The sequence below is a fragment of the Ictidomys tridecemlineatus genome, unplaced genomic scaffold (assembly GCF_052094955.1).
Source record: "Ictidomys tridecemlineatus isolate mIctTri1 unplaced genomic scaffold, mIctTri1.hap1 Scaffold_325, whole genome shotgun sequence".
Taxonomy (NCBI): Eukaryota; Metazoa; Chordata; class Mammalia; order Rodentia; family Sciuridae; genus Ictidomys; species Ictidomys tridecemlineatus.
Window position 1 is genome coordinate 142,312 of NW_027522391.1, and position 9,406 is coordinate 151,717.

At 33.7% G+C, this 9,406-nt stretch overlaps 1 pseudogene; it reads right to left on the minus strand.

The window, feature by feature from the left end:
* Positions 1–1,385: 1,385 nt before the first annotated feature.
* On the minus strand, positions 1,386–2,347 carry LOC144373242 (olfactory receptor 14J1-like; annotated as a pseudogene).
* Between the last annotated feature and the right edge of the window lie 7,059 nt (positions 2,348–9,406).

A 9,406-nucleotide genomic window follows, 5' to 3' on the forward strand; every position in this document is an offset into this window, starting at 1 on the left:
ATATAACCTGTTTAAATAATATAGGCTTTTTAAAATGTGCATTTGAGAAAAAGAACTGATTGTTGAAAAAGCTCCAGGACTACAAAATATGGCACTAAGAAAGTTTCTGTGATCAATACCATCTTCATACTGGAAGAGGAGAAATGTACAACCTTTAAAAACAAGCATCCAGGCATGGTGGCACATGTCTGTAATCCCAGCAACAAGGGAGGTTGAGGCAAGAGCATTATAAGTTCAAGGCGAGCCTCAGCAATTTTTTGAGGCTTTAAGCAAATTAGTGAGATGTGGTATCAAAACAAAAAGTAAAAAGGACTGGGGGTGGGCTCAGTGGTAGCATGCCTCTGAGTTCAATCCCCAGTACAAAACAAAACAAAACAAAACCAAATAAACAAATAAACAAACAAACGAACAAAAACAAAATAAGCAAGACTCTCACTTCATTCACGTGCACGCAGGTGCCGATGTCATAAGCAGAACCATTAATCCCAAAAGTCATAAAATGTGCCATCTTCCCATTATTAGTAATTTATATTCACATTATTACTAGAACATGTACTTTGATGTTCTTCAAGTATGAGAGAATCAGTCCAGTTTTATACTTTTGAGATTCACATGTGCTTTTAAAAAAGAATGTTAAAACATTACCCCAAAATGAATCAGACTTTTAGATTCACAGTATTTGAGCTTATACCTTCATGGATTTGAGCTGTTCATACACTATTTATCTTTGTTCTTTTTCACAGACACAGAAGACTGCCTGCCTAACTACAAAAATACCTTTTCAAAATCTTTTCTGTGTCAACAGGGGGAATACAAACATTTTTAGTAATGGAAAAGAAGATGCCTGATGGCTATTTCATCAGTAAATTGTAGACATATATTCTCATTTATATGGATGACAAACACACATACAAACTCACATTTGGGAAACAATAATTTTTATTGAGAGGCATATATATGGGCTGTGACTCAGAAAAAGCTATTATAATATTTAATAGAAAGAGAAATAGTAAAGATACTGAGTAGGAAGCGCACGAAAATTTCTTACACACACTAGAGATATTAGTATCACATAAATAAAGTTGAATTTCTTAATAGCAATCTTATATATAAAACCAGCTTTATGCTGGCCATGTCACAGTTAATTTTACACATACATTATTTTTTATTTCAAAGGAATTCCTAAAAGTTGCCTTCAAACAACACTTAAATTGGAGGAAAGAAGGCCAAAGTTCTTAGAAGCAACACATCTTATATTTTGCATAATTATAGTTTAGGAGAACACAAAGAATAGAAAAGTTGAATGGGAGTCCTGAGAAGAAATGAAACTCACACCTATTGTAGTAAGAAATATAGTAATAATGCTCTTTAATTTGCACAACTCTTTAGAGTTTAAACATTGCTTTAAAATACATTTTTCTCTGAGAAAATTCATCTTTTGACAGCACCTTCTTCAGAGCTGCCTTCATGGCTTCATTTCGCAAGCTATAGATGACTGGATTGAGCGTTGGAGGTATTACAGTGTAGAATATGGAGAACATAAGATCCACAGCTGATCGGGAATCTGAAGGATGTCTTAGAAACTCAAAGCCTGCGGCTGAGAGGAAGAAGGTGACTACGAATAGGTGTGGTAGGCAAGTGGAGAAGACCTTGGTCCTGCTCTCTGCTGATGGGATTCTCAGCACCATTGAGAAGATCCGAATGTAGGAGAGCACAATGGATATCAGACAGATAAATGCTGTTGAGGTTGTGAATGCAGCCACTGCAATCTCATTCATGAATTCATAAGAACAGGCAAGTTTCAACATTTGAGGGACATCACAAAAAAATTGATAACTTTTTCCCCACATAGAGAAATGGAAAAGTTAACAGTTGTGTGCATGAGCCCATAGAGGGCCCCCACCATCCACACAGCAATGACTGCACGCCTGCAAGCACTGGGATTCATAATGGTCTCATACTGCAGTGGTTGACAGATGGCAACATACGGGCCATAAGACATCACTGTGAGGATTGCCACTTCTGATGAGGCCAGAGCTATGAAGAAGAATACCTGAAGAATACACTGACCAAAAGAAATGTACCCACTGTCCATAAGTGAATTTGCAATGGACTGTGGTACTGTGACAGAGATGAAGCAGAGGTCCAGAAGAGAGAGGTGATTCAAGAAGTAATACATGGGAGAATGCAGACGGTGGTCCAAGGTAATGATGGTAATAATGAGGAGGTTTCCTGTTAAGGCCAGAAGGTATATCACCAAAAAGAGCAGTGCATGTAGAACCTGAAGCTTATGGTCATCAGAAAACCCCATGAGGAGAAATCCACTCTTTGAGGTCAAGTTTACCATGTTCACTCTGATGATTCCAAGTTCAACTCTGTTTAGGAAGCTGGAGTATAGTTAGAAAGAATGTATGGCATTTAACCTAACCATATGTCACACATCTCAGTGTCCTCATCCTGGAGCAAATGATATGGCAAGATAAACTGTCATCCTTATAATTATTACATTCAATTCAGAAAAATCTTTAGCCATTATTCAGAAATAGAAACTTTAAATGTGCTCAATAAATCATGAGAGTTTTCTGGGGCAGAACTTGAATCATCATAGTTGGAAATATTGGTGGAAATGACTTCACCTTCAGTAGTCAGTGAAAATAACACTGATATAATAGTATCGTTTCATTAAGTATTCAAATTGTGCATCGAAACTTCCTTTGTTAACTGTGTGAAATGAAGTAATGAATGTGACCTCATGAATGCATCCAGGAACAGCCCAGAGGCAAATGAGGGATGTCCATTCAAAGAACAGTCATATTTCTTGATACTGAAAGACTATTAACATTTTATTAAGATTGCATTTGGTTGGAATGAACTTCACAGAACAATCTTGTAGAGTGAAATAAATCTCAGATTGTGATATCACACTTTATTTCATAAATATGTATAATCATTACCTGTCAACTAAAAATAAATAAATTAAAAAAATTGTAACATGCAGGTGCTGCTAATACCAATATCAAATCCTAAGCTTTGGAACTGGAGAGAACTTGAAACTGAGTGATGGTGGCTTGTCCTCAGACAATACCTTTCTAGGTTTAAAACTGTAATTTAGGAAGACTTGGGGTAGGAGATTTTCAATTAAATTCATTTGAACAAATAATGATGTTTTCTAGAATATATATAATTATTTCTATGAGATAGGCAGAATTCTATGCAGAGGAGTATATGTCTTTCAGTATTATCTGTGTGACTTCCTCAATGAGAAAAAAAAAAGCCTTTATTTTTTCCACTAGAATTTGATATACATTGGATAGTGGGTTCCTGTTTCTTAAAATAACTGACCAACTAAATAAATAAGCCAACTCTTGATCCTAATATACCATAATTATTAGAGGAGCTAGGCGATACTTTTTCTGTGTTATTATTATAGTATAGTAGAATAACTCCTCTGAGTACTGGAATCATTGTGATGTGATATTAAACTTTTTTTCTTATATCTCTGTCTTTTTTTCAGTACTGGAGATTAAATCAGAGCTTCACACAGGCCAGGCAAATGTTTTACCATTGAGCTATATCCTCAGCATTACTTTTTTTTTCCTTTATAAATCTGTGGACTTGCTTAAAGGTCAATTGGTATCATTATTACTTAGTTTCTCCTGTATAAAAGTGATTCCTTCATTGCCCTGTCCATTTCTCCACCCTTGACAATGATAGCTAATAAAAAGAGTAATAACTAACTGTTTAACTAAGTATCTACATGTCTGATTTCAAATCTATGCATCCAAAAACTTAGTGATCAAGTTACATGAATCATGCCTTCAGAAATTATGGTTTATTCTATTTATTAATCTCTAAGCAACAGCAAAAGGTGAAAATCCATTGAATTAGCATCTTAACTGTTTTTGCTATGATTTATTTTGAAAATCCACTAAAACTAATCTTTAGGATACATGGTTTTCCACAAGGAACAGTCTCAAGTCCCTGTCCCCAGCTCACACATTGTGATTAGGGGAAGGCAGAGCTGCACTTCTTCAAAGGGCTTCTGTAGCCTTCTTGTTCTTACTATTTTCCTGTTCTTCCATCAGACATGACTATCTCCATTGCTGTAGATGCTAATTCCTGGCTTGCCCTATACCAAATATAGGATGGTAGCTTTGAAGTTTTTTGGTTTTGTTTTATTTATTTATTTTGTTAGTTGTAGATGGACACAATATCTTTATTTTATTTATATATTTTTATGTGGTGCTTAGGATCAAACCCAGTGCCCTATATGTGCAAGGCAAGCACTCTGCTGCTGATCCACAATCCCAGCCTGATAGCTTTGGATTTTAAAATAAAATATGAATGTATTAAAGCAATTAACTCATGGTTTAAAATTTATTGTCACTGTTTGAAAATCAAAGCATCATCCATTTTCCACATCTAGTATATATTATTGATGTAACCCAAGAAAAATCTCCATCCTTTAGTCACTCCATTATGGAGTTTTTTCATAGGAGAAAGGGAGAGAAAAACCACAAGAAAAACTTTGAATACTCTCACATACATACAGAAAGATGTGGGTGCATGCACCCCCCCCAGATTCTCTTCTCCACCACTTAGACGAATACATTTTAATTTTTAGCATCTCTGTAGAAATAGAGAATAATTTCTATATCTTGGTTCATAATTGGAAAATTTTATTATTTGCAATTGATTAGTGCATCTCTTCTCAAATAGGAAGGAGGGGAGATGTATGTATGGAGTTTCACTTAGGATTAAGGAAGCTACTGTGGGAACACATAAAATTTTCATTCAATTCTTTCAAGTCATGTTGCATTTGATCCTTTATTTTATAAAATAACTAAAACTATTTTTGGCGAGTTTTGTGATTTCTTTCAACATTATTTTCCCCATCACTAGCCACTTATGTGCAGTTTGTATTTTATTATATAAAACATTTCTAAACTTTGTCCACCTGTTTTTTAATTTTAAAGTGTTGAAGCCTTTTATTTTCCTGAAAACAGTTCTTCTATTTTAAGTAACTCAACTCTTCTGATTAATCACAGAAACTTCTGCAAATTTAGCTTCAAAGTCTTCTTTTTGCCACTTTACTGTTATTTCCTAGAGTTGGCATTGCCAATCATTCAGATGAGAAAATTTAGGTAATTAAGTCACTCAATTTCTTACCTAAATACAAATGAAATTACCTCTGCCCTTTCTGCTTTCCAAGTCAATGAATACCCTCGTGCTCAGTTTTGCTCTATCTCAAATGTTTGCCCTAATGCAGTTATTCTTTCTCTCTTTGAATACATGTGTGTAAATAAAATCCCATGTCAAACTCACTGTGATTTACTGAGAATATTTTTAATGAACTAATTATATTCATCATTATGTAATGTTTATATATACAAAAAACACATGTTTATACATCAGATTTAGATAGATATAATTATTTTATCTCACCTGTTCTAAAGAAAAGATCCTTACTAGACATGTAGTAATTTCTTATAGTCTTCCTTTTCTTTATTGCTATTCTCCTGAACACTATACTATAGACTATAATAGTCCAATAATAGTCCATTGTCTGTGTACCTTCTCTTGTTTTTTTTTTTTTTTTTTTTTTTTTTTTTTTTTTTGCAGGGGTTACTGAGGATTAAACTCAGGTGCACTCGACCACTGAGCCATATCCCCAGTCTTATTTTGTATTCTGTTTAGAGACAGGGTCTCACTGAGTAACTTTGCACCTCACCATTGCTGAGGCTGCCGTGGAACTCATGATCCTCCTGCCTCAGCCTCCTGAGCCTCTGGGGTTATAGGCTTGCGCTTCTCTGCCTGTTTTCATTCATTTTTGTTACCATGTTTTTCATGTTTGTATCACAAGTCCTCCCATATGGCTCTAGCAAATCCACAGCTGACTGTCCCAATGGTAAATTCAATGTTCTCTTGTTATTTTAAATTCCATTTCTTAAATATACGACATCATTGTACAATTTTTCTTACAAGACATCTCTCTTCTACTGACTCTGTGCCACTCATCATTGTTCCTCCCCCTTCCTTGCTGAATATCATTTCTTGTTCTCTATCCAGGTTCTTTTATATATCTCTATTGAAATTTGATGGTATAAAAAACATATCTGTCCTGGGGCTGGGGATTTGGCTCAGTGGTTCAGTGCCCCTGAATCATTCTCTGGTACAAAAAATAAAATATGTCTTCATATGTCCTATCATTTATTTCACCCCCAAATATTGTAAGTGCTACTGAAAGTAGCCAGGTTAACTTTTTCTCTGCCTTTTTGCAATTTTTACTAGCCTAGAAGAGTTTAAAGGACTGCCCTATATTTTCTGAGTTGCAGAAGTTTACATCCAACTTCATCGTTAGCACAAAACCCTCAAACTGGGTTTTTCCCATCATAACTCATCTCTTCTACCAACCAATTCCTTGTCACTCTTATCTTTAAAGCAATTTAACTCATGCTTTAAAATTTATTGTTACTGCTTGAAAATCATGGAAAGTACAGTTTCTTTCCATCAGCACATTCTATCAAGCATCAACATTTTATCTGTTCATTATCTCTTCTAATTATTACCTTTTGTACTCGTAGATAAGTTCTAACCTTCACTTTCTCTGGTAATGTTTTGTTAATTCATGCTTATGTAACTTCAATATAACATCTGTGTATTGCTAGAATGATCAATGATGCAAATCACATCTTGTAGCATTTTTAATTTAACTCTGTTATTTTTATTATGAAATTAAACCCTTAAAACCTAGGATCCAAACAATATCTTCTACTATATGTTCCCTGAATGGCTTTCCAGTATTACTCTCATTGTGACTTCTCCAACCTCATGTTAAAACCCAGGTTATAATAATGCTAAATCACCAATTTACTTTCACTGAACCAAACATATTTTATCTTTATGCTGTTTATTATTTTAATCATGTTCTTCCTTCTATCTGTAATTCCTCATATTGAAAGTCCTCCTTATCCAATTGGCAAATATTTGTGTCCACTGAGACACCATACAATTTACTTAACTTTATTATACTAATGTGTTTGCATATATTTCTCAGCATATTTAGCTGTTCTTAATTTGGGGGTAGCGTATTCTGTGTCTTACCTGGAGTTATATCTATGTGACTGATATAGGCACAGGCACTTTAGCAGGTGCTACTTAAATGTTAGCTGAATCTGGAAAGGTTTCACTCACCAGAGCTTATCTTAAGTCATAGGAACAAATCTCAGTTAATCCTCAAGATTGAATATCTTTGTTGTAGTGTTAAACCATAATTTTTTCATGTAATAAAGAATTAAAATATATATGAGATTGAAGAGGGAGCATAGATCCAGGGACATTTTCACTTCCCATTAAGCCAATGACACTTGAAATTAGGACAGTGCTGCCCAGGCACTAGGGAACACTTGTTGGCAAGGTTGGTATTTCAAATAAACTTGATAACTTCCAAGCATGGGACTTTATGGAACTCTCCTCAAGGAATTGCCTCAGAGGAAAGTAGTTAATTATCACCTTGGTTTAACTGAACCTTACAGTCTATGTATTCCAGTTGGGAAAAAGAAATATTTTTTATAACCTATTTTCTGTAGTATAAGTTCACAGATTTCTGTAGTCAGAAATATTTTTTAATTCATTAATGATTTCAGGTTAATCATCAATAAAAATCACACATGCTTGTATACATCTTATGTTAAAAAGGAAATATTTGGTAACATAAAACACATATACAATCACAGAACCAAGGACCTTAGAGTTAAAGCAACACAAGAGATTGGAGCTTCATTCGAACGCCATGTCTTCCATGTCTTTACTAAGGTTGATATTGACTCTTCGTTTTAACAATCCCCTCATTGAGAAACTTTCAGTCTAAGGGAAATTAAGTTTTAAAATATCCATGATTGTGGAAAAGACATTTTTTATTATAATAAGAACCCTTAAATGAAATTTACATTCCTATTAATGAAAGCAATTAAAAATTTTAAAAGCCATCATAATACTTTTCTATATAAAATATTCAATGTAGTTTTGTAGCTTCAGTTTTTATATTGTTTAACCCATTTTGAATCGACACTTATAAATTGTCAGATACAGAGAATTATCTTTGGATATCATTGTAAGTAAAGTAAGCCAGGTATGTACCATCTAAAATATCATATTTCATGGATAGTGATGGTATAAGTGTGGTTACCAGAGGGTGGAGAGAGTAAATGTGGAAAGGTTGATCTATGTGTATGAAGTTCTAATTAGATAAAAGTAAGAAGTTCTGGCAGGCAATTATATAGTAGGGTGACTACAGATAACAGTTTTATACTGCATATCTCAAAAAAAGTTAGAAAAAGAAAGGATTTTGAATGTTTTTTTACCATAAATAAATGATAAATATTGAGGGGACAAATATGTTTAAAATCATTTAGATATTGTATGATGTACACATATATTGAAACACCACATGGCACCCCATAAATATGTATAATTTTTATGTTTTATAGATAACTTACAAATTGAAAAATACCAGCAGTTGGGGAGGCTGAGGCAAGAGGACTGCAAGTTCAAAGCAATTCTCAGCATCTTCACGAGGTCCTAAGCAACTCAGTAAGTCCCTATCTCTAAATAAAATATGAAAAAGGGCTGGGCATGTGGCTCAGTGGTTAAGTACCCTTGGGTTCATTCTTGTACAATAAATGAATAAATAAATAAGATAAAAATAAAACAAGTAGGGTGAAGGTTGTACTTCAGTGGTAGAAAGTGACAATTTAACATAGACTCAGGGTTCAATTCTTTGCCATGAAAAAAAATTCAGTTGACTGTAAACATGGATTTATTTCTGGATTCTTTTTCTGTTCCATTGGTCAGTGTGTTATTTTTATGACAATACCACACAGTTTTTGTTATTATAATTTTGTATTATATTTTAAAGTCTGGTAGTATTATGCCATCAGCTTTCTTCCTTTTGTCGAGATTTGCTTTGGGTACTCAGGGTCTTGTGTGGTTTTACATGAATTTTAGGTTTTCTATTCTGGAGGAATGTCATTGGCATTTTGACAAAGATTGAATTCAATCTATAGATTGCTTTGTTATAGACATTTTAAGAATATTAATTCTTCTAATGCATGAACACAAGATATCTACCCATTATTGTATCATGTTCAACTTAGTTCAATACTGCTATTAGTTTTCATTGTAAAGTTCTTTCACTTTTTTAGTTCAATTTATTTTAAGACATTTTATTTATTTATTGAAGCTATTTTGAATGGGATTGCTTTCTTAATTTCTTTTTCAGAGAGTTTGTTATTGGCATATAAGATGCTACTGAGTTTTGTATGTTGACTTTGCAATTTTATTGAATTAGTTTATTATTCTAACATTATTTCAGCTTGTCCATGTATAAGATAATGTCATCTGCATA